Genomic DNA, 14,842 nt, shown 5'->3' with positions numbered 1-14,842 from the left:
ACAAAAATAATTTTTATTTATATAGAATCTTTAAGGTAACCAGACATCCCAAGGTGTTTTGCAAGAGCGCTGAACCACATAAGGAGAAGTTAGGGCAGATAACCAAAAGCTTGGTCAAAGAGGTGGACCAAAACATTCAGCTCTGCAGTGTCACTGGAGTCAGTGGTACAGAAGCTGGAATTGCCAAAAATGGTGACACACAAACTGCCCATTTGAACTGCCAAATTAATGCCATTTCCATAATTCTCCTAGCTGAGCATACGTTCAACTGCATGATGGACCCCTCACTAGCGTTATTTAAAAAGACAACCATCCAACTTGCAGGTGAGGTGCCTTTGACATACTTCTTTTTTTTACAAATTTTGTGGAAGTATTGTGGTGTATTCTTGGAGAAGCTTTGGTGGCTTGTTGGATTTTGGAGGGAGTGTTTCTGCATCTTCACCGGGAAGTTAGTGGAGTTTTCTGCCCAGCTACCTGTTGGAGTTATGGGGATCTATAGTTGCAGTCTCTCCTGACCTGCATCTTGACAGGTTTATGGAGCACAGGCGGCAGGGTGGGGAGGCGGTGGACAAATGAAGAAGGCGGACGGCTCTCCACAGAAGGCCCTACTCCACCCAAGGTTTTCAGTGAGCACTTCACTTACCTCCATCTCAGCCACAAACAACTATTGAGCCATCTATGGGTCATCAAGGAGGTGGTCACTGAACTGTGCCACCTCCTTCAACCTAGAGCTTCAGAGCCAGGGGAACACTATGGGCAGAATTTTGCCGTTGGTGAGCAGGGGGCGGGGCCCACTCGCTGACACGTAAAATGACGCGGGATGACATTGGGCGGAACCTCCGACGTCATCCCGCCCCATTAAAATTTTCAGGAAGGCGGGGGCGCAGCAAAATCGGCTGCGGGCCCGCTGATCTGTCAATGGCCAATTGAGGCCATTGACAGGATCATTTAAACAATTAAAGGACATGCCCGTCCAACCTTAAGGTTGGTGGGCAGGCCAGGAGCCTCAGCGGCAAATAGAAAAAACATGAAACCTCATCCACCGGCAGGATGAGGTTTCATGCTGCAGGGTTTTAAAAAGTTTACTAAAGTTATAGTGTAAATTATGACATTGTCACATGAGGGGGACATGTTAGGGAATTTTGTTTTTTCTATTTATAATCTTTTTCAAAGTGGAAGCGATCTCCCTGAGGCTGCACTTAGCCACAGGGAGATGTGCGCTTTTTCGTGCACATGGGTGAAAGATCGCACTCTCGCTTTTGGGGAATCCCCCAAGCCCACACCGGGCATCATGTTGGGCGGGCCTTAATTGGCCCGCCCAAGTAAAATGGCGGCGGGGCCCGCTTCTCCAGCGGGGATCGGCTCCCCACCCGCCGGAGATTGGGTTGGGCCTGCCCGCCCTACAGGCAGAAAATTCTGCCCTATGTTGTCAGTGCCAGTCAAGGCCACCATCACCCTGAGCTTCTATGGAGTGGATGTTTCCAGGAGGGAGCAGGCGACATAGCTAACATAATTTGCCATCCACCCTGCATCAGGGAAGCAACAGAGGGCCAGTATAGTAGGGTTTCTAATGGTGCAGGGAGCCATCAACTCCAAGCAAGTGGCTTTGCGGTCCCCACATTAAACAGGAAGAGGTACAGAAACTACAAGGGCTACCATTCCATCAACATGCAGTTGGTTCGCGACCCTGCCCATAATATCATGTCAGCGAATGCCCGTTACCCTGGCAATGACCACAACACCTTCATCCTGAGGCAGTCAGACTTTCTCACCACAAAGAACCAAAGGTTGGCTGCTTGGAGACAAGTGACTCTGTACATATGGCTCATGGCTTCCTTCTGTCACCTGACCGATGTGGACAACAAGTCTATAAGGAGAGCCATGGAGGCACAAGAAATATAAAGGAGCAGACCATCGGCGTCCTCAAGCAATGGTTCCATTGTCTGGGCTGCTCAGCTGGAGCGTGCCAGTACTCACCAGCTGTTAGCCAGATGTAGATCTGTTGCATCTTCCACAACCTCACTATCATGCAGCCTTTGCCAACAGATATCTGGAGGCCAACTTGTGAGGAGGATGAGGAGGAGCAGGAGGAGGAAGCAGGGAGGAGTCACCTGGACCCGCTTCACTCCAAATGGGCTGTCCATAAGTGATTTCTGAGTCCCCATTCCCCTAAGACCTCACCCCCCCCATCCTCACTAATACTTCACCATTCCCCACTTTTCAATTCACCTGCGATGTCCCATCAAAACCTCCTCTTGAACAAAATCCTGAAATAAAAACCACCAAAAAAACCTTTAAATAGCAACTTTATCTAATAACACATCCAAAAATGCACACAAAACTGAACCTTTGATCCTTAGCACCTTTTTGCATTATTATGACATAGCAGTTGGTAAAGGTTGGGTTGTTTAAATCCCAGAGGGAAACTTGAACAACTGCCATAACCTATATTTTCAATCGGTGTATTTGAGATGCAGCTCTGAATTCAGGAATAAGACCACCAAGCCTCCAAAGGTTTTCTTCTATATAAAACTAAATTAAACATTTATTAATTTAACAACAGATTAAACACATATACACATCTACAAATTACTATCATAATAACTTTTTAAAAAATCCCCAAATTAATCACTCCCAAGTAAATCTTCACCGAGACAACAGTAACCCATAGACTTCAAACCGACACCAGGCAAAGCACATTTGACCTTATGAATTGAAAATGAGGTTCCTTGCAATTTGGTTCCTTTGCAGACACAGTGGGAGGTTTACAGGCTGGTTAGATCTTAAATGCCTGACTTACACACATAAACTCCTTTCTATTTATACCTAGCTTTTCCTTTGAATGTAAATTTTCCATTGTATCACCAGGTTTTTAACATCACATCTTCTAACAATAACATTTTCATCCCACTAATCTTATTGGTAATCTAAATACATTGCTTGGCATCTCTCAGCTAGGTGCAAGATTTTACTCCCACTCTTGAATGCTTTATTCAACAAATGCAAATTTACATTTTATCTTCAATCCTTACTTACTGTTTACTCCATTAACGTCACAAACTACTATATGTCAAAGCACCCAGACTAGCTGGTTTTAATCCAATTAAGACACACACAGACACACACAGACACACACTACTACTACTCGGATGCTGGAAATCTGAAATAAAAACAGAAAATGCTGGAAAATCTCGGCAGGTCCGGCAGTATCTATGGAGAGAGAAACAGAGTCAATGTTTTGAATCCATATGACTCTTCTTCAGAGCTCCTCCACTCCGCAGAGCTCTGAAGAAGAGTCATATGGACACAAAACACTAATCCTCTCTGCCAACCCCCTCCCCCGCGACCCCCAGTCTGCAAACCCCCTCTCACTATCAATCACCTATGGCCTGGGATCCAGTAACAATTCTAGACCTTGGGTGGGTATAATACTGGCAGTAGCCACCATTTGCCCTGTGGCGCTGCCATTCAATGCAGCTGCTGACCTCTGATTGGCTGGCAGCTCTCAGTGCGAAGGACTACCACTCCCACAGTCCCATCTCAGGGAAGGCCCGCCACTGCCCAGTTAAGTGCCTGAGTGACACAATGCAGCGGGCCTTCTCTAAAAGAAGTGACACGGGTTTCATGTCGAGTCTCCAGCCAGCGGGAAAGCCCACCGTCACCTCCATTAAATCCAGCCCTTTATTTCTAAAACATTTTATTGCCTGTAAAATACTTTAAGATGGCCTGAGGTTGTGAACAACACTCCATTCTTGCAAATTCTTTATTTTCCATTTCCTTTTAACCAGGGGTGCCATTGAATATTGAGGAAGTGCTCCAGAATGCAGTCAAAGAACTAATACATTCATGTGCAACAAGCCTTATAACATTTAAAGGCTGTAAGATTGACAATATTGCAAGGCTTCACACTGCAGGGCAACAATATAATTACATTTCCAGCAACCCTCCCCTTTTGATAAGAGCTCCCATTCATTACCTGTGGCCCAATGTCTCCAACATAACACATCCCTGACACTTCTCCTTCTTATGCTGCCCCTCGGGGTCGAAGATGACTTGCTTCCACACTAAAAATGAGTTCTCAGGTGACTTAAGAGTTCAATGCATGACCAACAGTCCCTGTCACAGGTGGGGCAGACGGTGGTAAGGGGTATGGGTGGGCAGGGTGCCTGGGTTGCCACGTGCTCCTGTCACTGTCAACGCTTGGCTTCAGCTAGAGTTTGCTGATGAGACTTGAGGTGTTCAGCTCCTTCCCGGATGCTTTCCCTCCACTTCGGGTGGTCTTGGGCCAGGGATTCCCAGATGTCAGTGAGGATGTTGCACTTTGTCAGGAGGCTTTGAGATTGTCCTTGAAGTATTTCCTCTGCCCTCCTGGGGCTCGCTTGCCGTGTCGAAGCTCCAAGCAGAGTCCTTGTTTCGGGAGTCTCATGTCAGGCATGCGGATGATGTGGCCCGCCCCGTGGAGCTGATCAGGCATGGTCAATGCTTCGATGCTAGGGATGTTGGCCTGAGGAAGATCATTGACATTGGTGCGCCTATCCTGCCAATGGATTTGCAGGATCTTGTGGATGCAGCGCTGGTGGTACTTCTCCAGAGTTTTGAGGTGCCTGCTGTACATAGTCCAGGTCTCTGAGCCATATAGAAGGGCTAGTATCACCACTGCTCTGTAGACCACGAGCTTGGTGCTGGGTTTGAGGTCCTGGTCTTCAAACACTCTCTTCCTCAGGTGGCCGAAGGTTGCGCTGTCGTACTGAAGGTGGTGTTGAACTTTTTCGTCAATGTCTGCCCTTGTTGACAGTAAGCTCCCAAGGTGTGGAAAGCGGTTCATGTTGTCCATGGCTTCAGTGTGGATTTTGATAACCGGGGAGCAGTGGGGTGTGGAGGGGGCAGGTTGGTCTTTGTCTTATGGATGTTTAGTGTAAGGCCCATGCTCTCATATGCCTCAGTGAAAGTGTTGACAATGGCTTGGAGCTTGACACAAGTAGGGAAAGCAAATGATTTAAAAAAGCTGTACAGAAACTTTTTCCACTGGGACCGGTAACCAAAGGATATGGATGTAAGATAATTAGCAGAAATCCGGGGTGAAATGAGGAGAATTTTTTTAAGCACCAAGTTGCTATGATCAGGAATGGACCTGAAATGGTGGGGGAAGCAGATACAATAATAAATTTCAAAAGAGGATTAGGTATATACTTGAAAAGAGGACATTTGCAGGGCCATGGAGAAAGAGCAGGGAAACTCTTTCGAGTTATCAACAGTCACATATTGCAACTCTTTCGAGTACAATCACAGTTCTTGGTTTCCAGGAGTGGGACATGAACCCACAACCCTCTGATTCAAAGGTGAGGGTGCTATGAACTGAGCCACAGCTGACAAGTGAGACTAATTGGGTGGCTCTTTCAAAGAGCTGGTACAGGCATGTTGGGATGAATGGCCTCCTTCTGTGTTGAGGATTCTATGAGTCACAAGCCCTTTGAAAACATGTCAGCAGGAATGTGCTTCAGCCCTCAGTTTGGAGCTGATTTCTGGACTGCTCCATGGCTTCTTTCGTTTCCCATCCCATCTGGCTTTAATGTGTCTCGGAGTGAGCTTGGCCAATTAGCACCAATCAGTGCTGACTAATGAGCAATTGTGTAGTGTAAATTCACTGACCCACTGGGTCTGCTCATTCCATTCAAACCTCCTCAGAATCCTTTGGACAGAAAAGTAATTTCAGTCCATATGTCTGGGTGGGATTTAATCTCAATTTTCAGAACCAAACATGATACTCTAACTCAGTACTTCATTCACTTTTCCCAAAACAATCTTTTATTTAAAAAAATCACTGCAAATACATTTCAACCTAATTTTCTTGACACAACTGTTTTAGAGTCTTTTTTGAGGAACAAAAACATTTATTCTAAAGCTCTCTTACAAAAACCAGGCTTTGATCTGAATGACTAGACTTGTGTTTCACTGTGTGCTTCAAATATAGGTTCCCTGCCAGCTCAAAACTAGTTAAAATTGAATTTGTCATGATCCGTTTGCCCTGAAGTTAAACCCAGGTTGTACTTATGTGGCTCGCATACACAGGTAAGAATCACCTGGTGTGTATAGAATCGATGCTGGGTTCTCTTGGCAACAGGTTTGGTTGCCTGAAGTGCAAATGGGTCGTTCTTTGAGACAGATCAATGCTGAGATCTGTCTTCAAATGAAGTGACTCAGCCACTTTGTTATGAAGCCCAAAGGCAGGGCCCATTTCGAGCATCTGCACAAACACAGATGGTGAAAAAAACAAAGCGAGTAATAAGTTTGAGTTTGAGGAGCCACACGAAAGAAGTGAAGCATCAATGCAAGGCAAGCTGGAGCACATTATCAAAGAACAGCCTGGTTTTATAATTTCTCTGTGTGCTAGGAACTGATTTACAACAAATACCAGGCCAGATTTGGACACTACCAGGGTAGGGATAATGTGACGAAAGAAAAGGCAGCAATGGCAGGAATGGAGGCCCCTGTGTGAGGCTGTGTTTTAATTTGTTAACGCATGCATGGTAATAATGCATTGACTGGGCAGTAATGTTGTGCTTTGGTATTAACTTAAGTGGGTGTTAACATCAGCTCCTGAAATTGCTTCTGGGATTAAACATCCCTTACACCCATTGATGCACAGATCCAGTACAGCATTAATGTCTTCCTTTTGGTTCGTTAAGCGCTCACTAAAAAATTAAAGAGGAAAATGCAGATCTTCTCAAAATTCTTCTCCTTCCGGGAAAGTTAATTTCTCCCAATTAAAGCTGGTTTTAAATGGGAAACTGGTCAGAGCGGGACAGACTGGTTAAAACAGAAGTCTGCTGTCAGACAGTGCAACATGGATATTGTATCACATCTGTCACTGCTGGACACTTTGCTGGAGGGGGAAAAGAAGCAAGAAGACAAAGCCCAGGAGATGAATCTTTGGGATTTGGTACAAGCCAAATACTGTGAGTACTACTGACATATCACGGAGCAGTGTGTAATGGGAAAGTTATCCGAGATCCCTGAGTAACATCCAGATGACCAGAGTGAAGGCACTGATTTCTATTCTACTGCTTGGAATAGACATCAACACCAGATTTCATTCAAGTCAGTTAGCACAGAAGGCACACAAGGTCACGGAGGTACCTCTCCCACCATTTGTTGGCATAAATCACACTTGACAATGGAATGCAACCGCTGGAGAAATCAATTCAGCTTTAACAACTGAAAGACAATCCCCAGATGCAAGGCACATGGAATGCAATCAGTTTGCCATGAGTACTTCGACTGGTAGTACTATTCCTTTCATTTCCTGAAAGGGTTAGAGCTTCTTAAAATGTAAGATGAGGAAGCAAGAACATTGGAATGATTTGTCAGCCTATCGGAAGGATGTGCAAGTCTGTTGGGAGGGTGTGTGACTCCATGGGAAGATGTATTGTTCATTAGGAGGGTGTATGACTCTGCTTGGAAAGTGTGTTGCTTGTTGAGAGCTTGGATGACTCCGTGGGATGGTGTGTTGTCGTTGGGAGGGTGTGAGTTCATTGGGATGGTGAATCCATTGGGATGGTGTGAGTCCATTTGTCGTTGGGAGGGTGTGTGAGTCCATTGGAATGGTGTGTAAGCACAGCAAAAATCTGATGTACGTTAATGCTGATTTCCTGGAAAATACTTGAAGACTTGAATGAAACAATTTCCCCACAACAGACCAAGGGGGAATCAAAACAGCAGGTTGGTCCATAGAACACATCGGTTATCCTCTTCAAAGCAGATGGTGGCATCTCTGCATGATCTCCAGAATCCATAAGAGTGATGCACTTTCATGAGGCAGAAATATAATGCAGCCTCTGGTGGTGCTTTGCATTGTTAGGAAAAAGTGACATGTAATATGGTGTCTAACATTGCCATTGTAAGAGGAGTGAACCTGTTTGTCAAACAGAAGTTGCTGGGAGGAAGACCCCGAAAGAGAATGGAAGAACACGAATGAAGTAGCAGACGAACCAGTGCTCGGATGTCTAGCATCATCAGCAACCATTTAAAAAGTTTGTAGTCGGTGCATTTAAAAATTCCTGCAAGTTCCACAGTATCCAACATTTGTATTATTATCAGCTATCTAAGTGCTGGAACTCCCCCATCCCTAAGCTCTTTGGCCTCTCTACACCTCTCCTCTTTTAACACCCATGTAAAATCCATCTCTTTGATCAAGCATTTTGTTACCCCTCCTAATATCTCCTTCTTTAGTTCTACAGTGATTTTTGTCTTATGCTTGTGTTAAGTACCATAGCACACTTTTATATTTTAAAGGCATTATAAAAATGCAAATTACTTTTGTTATTAATAATAGTCCAGGACAAAGCAGCCCGCTTGATTGGCACCACATCGACAAACATTCACTCCCTCCACCACTGACGCACAGTAGCAGCAATGTGCACCATTTATAAGATGCACCAATTCACCAAGGCTCCTTAGACAGCACCTTCCAAACCCATGACCACTACCATCTAGAAGGACAAGGGCAGCAGATAGATGGGAACACCACCACCTCAAAGATCCCCTTGAAGCCACATGCCTTCTAGACTTGGAACTATATCACTGTTTTTTCACTATCGCTGGGTCAAAATCCTGGAACTCCTGCTCCAATAACACTGTGGGTGTACCTACACCACATGGACTGCAGCGGTTCAAGGAGGCAGCTCGCCACCACCTTCTAATTAGGGTAATTAGGGATCGGCAATAAATGCTGGCTTGGCCTCCACATTTTGTGAATAAATAACGAAAAACACATCTCCTATGCATTAGGTATAATGCCTGCTGCCCTTGTCTTTCTAGATTTGGAAGCTAAGTGTTGTTGAAGAAACTTTGGCAAGTTGCTGCAGGGCTGCTTTGTCTTGCATGGTGTTGGAGTATTGTTGCAGCAGCACTCTTCCAGGCAAGTGGTGAGTATTTCTTCACACTCCTGACTTGTGCCTTGTAGATAATGGAGAGGCAATGGGGAGTCAGGAGGAGAGTCACTAGCTGCAGAATATCCAGAGTTAGAGCGGTTTAGGGAGGGAATTCCAGAGCTCAGGGCCTGAGCAGTTGGAGGCATGGCCTCCAATGCCTTCAGCATCTCTCAGGCATTAGAAAGGCTCCCAGCAATTTAGGCTCAATATTAGCAGATGACAAGCGTTATCTGTCACATGGACACACATGGTTGCTTGAAGAAAAATGTGAATACACAATTTTCATGTAATTTAGGTGCAGCCTGCAGAAAAGTATGTGTTGTGCCAGGCTGCAGAGTATGAAGTGCCAAATAGTTTGCTAACTGACGATGGAATATTAGAGCAAATGTTTATTTTTGGTCAGTTAAGAGTAGTTAATAAACAATCTATTTCATTTGCTAGTGAGCAATTCTGCCTAGTAAAGACCATTTCATTGTCCCAGTTTGATTCTCAACTTAAAATCATGGACTGGATACATTTTTCGTGTCGGCCTATTCAAGAAAACCTGATATGCACCCCTACCTCATCGATAGACATGTTTATTTTGATTTATTTATGAGATGTGGGCATCGCCGGCTAGGCCAGCATTTATTGTCCAATCCTAATTGCCCTTGAGAAGGTGGTGGTGAGCTGCCTTCTTGAACCGCTGCAGTCCATGTGGTGTGTACCCACAGTGCTGTTAGGGAGGGAGTTCCAGGATCTTTGCCCAGTGACAGTGAAGGAACAGCGATATATTTCCAAGTGAGTGGCTTGGAGGGGAGCTTCAAGGTGGTGGTGTTTCCATGTAACTGCTGTCCTTGTCCTTCTAGGTGGTAGCTGTCGTGGGTTTGAAAGGTGCTGTCTAAGAAGCCTTGGTGAGTTTCTGCAGTGCATCTTGTAGATGGTACACACTGCTGCCACTGTACGTTGGTGGCGGAGGGAGTGAATATTTGTGGAAGGGGTGCCAATCAAGTGGGCTGCTTTGTCCTGGACGGTGTCAAGCTCCTTGAGTGTGGTTGGAGCTGCACTCATCCAGGCAAGTGGAGAGTATTTCATCACACTCCTGACTTGTGCCTTGTAGATGGTGAACAGTCTTTGGCAAGTCAGGAGGTGAGTTACTTGCTGCAGGATTCCTAGCCCCTGATCTGTTCTGGCAGCTGCAGTATTTAAATGGCTGGTCCAGTTGAGTTTCTGGGCAATGATAACCCCAAGATATTGATAGTGGGGGATTCAATGAGGGTAATGCCGTTGAATGTCAAAGGGCGATAATTAGATTATCTCTTGTTGGAGATGGTCTTTGCCTGGCACTTGTGTGGCATGAATGTTATTTGCCACTTGTCAGCCCAAGCCTGGATATTGTCCAGGTCTTGCTGCATTTGGACATGGACTGCTTCAGTATCTGAGGAGTCGTGAATGGTGCTGAAAATTGTGCAATCATCAGTGAACATCTCCACTTCTGACCTTATGATGGAAGGCAGGTCATTGATGAAACAGCTGAAGATCATTGGGCCTAGGACACTATCCTGAGGAACCCCTGCAGTGATGTCCTGGAACTGAGATGATTGACCTCCAACAACCACAACCAGCTTCCTTTGCGCTAGGTATGACTCCAAACAGTGGAGAGCTTTACCCCTGATTCCCATTGACACTAGTTTTGCTCGGGCTCCTGGATGCCACACTCGTTCAAATGCTGCCTTGATGTCAAGGGCAGTCACTCTCACCTCACCTCGGGAGTTCAGCTCTTTTGTCCATAAGAACATATGAAATAGGAACAGGAGTAGACTATTCGGCCCCTTGAGCCTGCTCTACCATTCAATAAGATCATGGCTGATCTTCTTGTGTTTCGATTTTCACATTCCCATTTAACCCCAATAACTTTTGATTCCCTTGCCTAACAAGAATCTATCTACTTCTGCCTTAAAAATATTCAATGACCCCGCCTCCACCACCTTCTGAGGCAGAGAATTCCAAAGTCGTACAACCCTCTTAGAGAAGAAATTTCTCCTCATCTCTGTCCTAAAAGGGCGACCCTTAATTTTAGGACAGTGCCCCCTAGTTCTGGACTCACCCACGAAAGAAACATCCATTCGACATCTAATTTGTCAAGGCCATTCATGGTCTTGCATACTTCAATCAAATCACCCTCAAATCACCCCTCACTCTTCTAAACTCCAGTGGAAACAAGCCCAGTCTGTCCAACCTTTCCTCATAAGACAACCCATTCATTCCAGGTATCAATCTAGTAAACCTCCTTTGAACCTACATCCTTCTTTAAATAAGGAGACCAAAATTACACACGGTATTCGAGGTGCGGTCTCACAAATGCCCTGTATAACTGAAGCATAACATCCTTACTTTTATGTTCAATTCCTCTCGTAATAAAGGATAGCATTCCATTAGCCTTCTTAATTATTTGCTGTACCTACGTACTAACTTTTTGTGACTCATGTACTAGAACATCTAGACCCCACTGCACCTCGGAATTTTGCAGCTGTTCTCCATTTAAGTAATAGTCTGCTTTTTTGTTCTTGCTGCCAAAGTGAACAACTTCACATTTTCCCACATTAAACTCCATTTACCAGACCTTTGCCCACCCACTCAACCTACCTATATCCATCTGCAACCTTCTCATGTCCTCTTCACAACATACTTTCCTACCTATTTTGTGTCATCTGCAACTTTAGCTACCATGTTGTCACTCCCCTCATCTAAATCATTGATGTAAATCATAAATTTGAGGCCCCAGAATAGACCCCTGTGGGACTCCGCTCGTTACATCCTGCCATCAGAAAAAGACCCATTTATGCATACTCTCTGCTTTCTGCCAGCCAGCCAATCTTCTATCCCATGCTAATATGTTACACCCTACACCATGCACATTTATTTTCTGTAATAATCTTTGATGTGGCACCCTTTCAAATGCCTTCTAGAAATCCAAGTTGAGTATGTCTACAGGCTCCCCTTTATCCACTGCGCATGTTACTCCTTCAAAAACCTCCAATAAATTGGTTAAACATGATTTTACTTTCACAAGACCATGCTGACTCTTCCTTGAGCTCATCTAAGTGCCCAGCTATAACCTCCTTAATGATCGATTCTAATAACTTCCCCGTGACAGACATCAAGCTAACTGGCCTATAGTTTCCTGTTTTCTGCCTCCCTCCCTTCTTGAATGGACGGATTATATTTGCTACTTTCCAATCTGATGTTTGAACCAAGTCTGTAATGAGGTCAGGAGCTGAGTGGCCCTGGTGGAATTCAAACTGAGCAGTTATTGCTAAGCAAGTGCCATTTAATAGCACTGTTGATGACCCATTCCATCACTTTACTGATGATGGAGAGTTTACCAATGGGGCGGTAATTGGCTGGGTTGGATTTATCCTCCTTTTTTGTGTACAGGACATACCTCCGCAATTCCCCACATTGCCGGGTAGACGGTATGGTTATGTAAATAATTATGACTATTTCCTACATAAATTAATCAATTTACTAACATTTGCAAATTTGGGGTGGTTTTATGTCCTAGGGTCACATCTGGTAGGAACTACGCTCAATTAGTACAAACTTATAAATTGGAGTGGGCTCCAGTAAGGCCTAGAGGTGAAGAACAGTGTTGATTCCACTGTTGCGTCAAAGTAACAAATTTCACAGTATGAGCAATATGACCTAATCTGTGAAAATAGCATTCACAGCAAATTGCACCAGCCAATACTGACTCAGTGTATATTAATCTCCATGTGTGTAAAAAATAAACTGGGTCAGTTCTGGGCAGACCCAGGCTGTATTTTTCATGACAGCAGTTTAAATTTAACTAACTAACTCCAGGTTCCAGGTACAGACTCCAGGCTGGAAGCATCATCCTCAAGCAATAAAGGGTTCTCAATATCAGCAGCATCCCACAGGAAAAGAAATTCACTCCAGGTCCTCAGGTTAGCTATGGTGCACCGAATCAACAATATTTAAGGCGTTCCCACTTTTTAAACCATTTGCCCTCCCTCTTCCTAATTCTTCCTCAATGACAGACATCAGATTCAGGTTCTTTGAAATCGCAGCTGCACCTGTTTAAACTCTGTGCTTGACACACCCAAGATGTCAAAAACCGTTCTATAGAGCAACTAATTAACTGGGAACTTTGTGACAGCTTCAGGCCTTTTTGCCAGACTGTCTTGTGACTAAGCACAGCCTGCACTATACAAACTGCTGTCTGTTTTCTTGGGTGCACAGCTACAGCTGCAGCTGCACCACTGGTCCTTAAAGCAATTAGTAAGGTCTGCACCAAAAGGTTAGGGTTAAAATTAGCTGAATGTGGAGCCAGGTGGAGCAGAAGTGCTCTTCAAGATGCCATATTAAAGCTACCCCCTACCTCTGGCCCAGCCTCGTCCCCCTCTTTGCCTCCTGGACTTAGGTTGGCCTCAGCCAGTATCCCACCCAGTCAATTGTGCTACTCCCATGACTGATACACCACCTCCGGGCTGCAACTGACAATTACAGTTTTCCAACTTATCTTAATGAGGTTGTTGTACCAACTTCACGTAGTCCTGTAACTAAACTTTATAGAGACGTGCAGTGCTTGCTGCACTGCGATTGTGCCCAAGGACAGAATCTTACATTCCCCTACTGGTGGGTTTGTAGGTGGGAGGGGTGAGCGTAAAATTCCTCAGATGGTCTTCCCACTGGATTCCTGCCGCCATTTCTGCAATTTTACACTGGGATGGGCATGGTCTCGGCCAGCCCGCCCACCCTTGCTCCAACTGAGTCCCTTAAATAGCCAATTATTGACCACTTAAGGACCATTTCCCACCCAGCATCAATTTTCAGGCTGATGGGAGGAGTTCCAGGGTATGGCTGAAGCCCAAATATAAACCGGGTTCAGGCCTCAGGTGGGAAGGTGGGGTGCGCCTCCATCAACCGCCCTATTTTAACATCAGGTTCTCTGCCTTAAGCTTCAATAACCATAGGACCTCCCTCCCACCCCGGCCTCTCCACCGACACCCAAAAACCCCACTGTCAACCCTCCACTAGCCCTCCCCTACCGTCCCCGCCCTGAGACCCCCAAAACGTCCCTTTTCCTGGAAACCCAGGATTTAAGACTTCAGGGACTGCACACAGTCCCAGCCCTGTCCACTGCAGCTTCTGGCGCTGCAGGGACTGTAGAGCTGCCAGCCAATCAGATTGGCCAGCAGCTCTTTAAGGCGGGACTTCCTCCCAAGTGAGGGGCGGATGTCCCACCTCCTGCCAATTAACACTCGTTGGAGCATGAAGTCGCTGTGGGGCTGGCAGTGTGGGCAAGGATGTGTTCCCTGCCGACTTTTCAGATGGCAGGAAGGGAAACCCCACCTTCCTAAAAACCCTGGCCTAAGTTTGGAGCAGTTTAATTTTTAGGACTTAGAATATAACCATAAGCGAACAACATTGTCCATGTACAAAAACACCTCTGAGCACATGATTGTGGGAAGAATATAAAAACAATAAGAAAGTTGCAGTGTAGATTCACAGGCTCAGAAAAACCCATTGATTTCTTTTTTATTCGAGCTGAGGAGGTTAAAGCAGTGATCTGATAGAGGCCTTCACGATACTGTGATAACGTGCAGATAACTAGTGATAGAATATTACCACTGGTCAGAAAGACCCAGTGAGAGGACAACAATTTAAAGGAACCGCAAAAAAAAACTTGTGAAGAGCTGTGAAAGTTAGAATGTGGAGTTCTTTTCAAAAACCATGTTTCTGTAAATTATTTTTCTAATGACTGCCTAATTCCCTTTCAAAAGGAGATATGGAGAACCGGGGGAGTGGGATTAGACAAATAGGGGTGAGTTATCGAGGGTATATGGGGATTGAGCAGGAGTCTGGGATTAGGTTAGGTGGCATATCAAAGGATATGGGGAGTGATCAGA

General features: G+C 45.2%; 1 protein-coding gene across 1 annotated transcript in view; it reads right to left on the bottom strand.

Annotated features, from left to right (window-relative positions):
- The window catches only part of LOC144697828 (cysteine-rich protein 1), a 110,423-nt gene extending 96,340 nt beyond the window's left edge, over positions 1–14,083 (bottom strand). Inside the window, exon 1 of the mRNA XM_078569809.1 lies at positions 14,014–14,083. The gene's annotated coding sequence lies outside the window, so the exon portion shown is untranslated. The remainder of the gene's footprint in view (positions 1–14,013) is intronic.
- Between the last annotated feature and the right edge of the window lie 759 nt (positions 14,084–14,842).

This window comes from Cetorhinus maximus, chromosome 2 (assembly GCF_964194155.1).
Source record: "Cetorhinus maximus chromosome 2, sCetMax3.hap1.1, whole genome shotgun sequence".
In the NCBI taxonomy this organism is placed as follows: Eukaryota; Metazoa; Chordata; class Chondrichthyes; order Lamniformes; family Cetorhinidae; genus Cetorhinus; species Cetorhinus maximus.
This window is presented reverse-complemented; position numbering and strand designations above follow the sequence as displayed.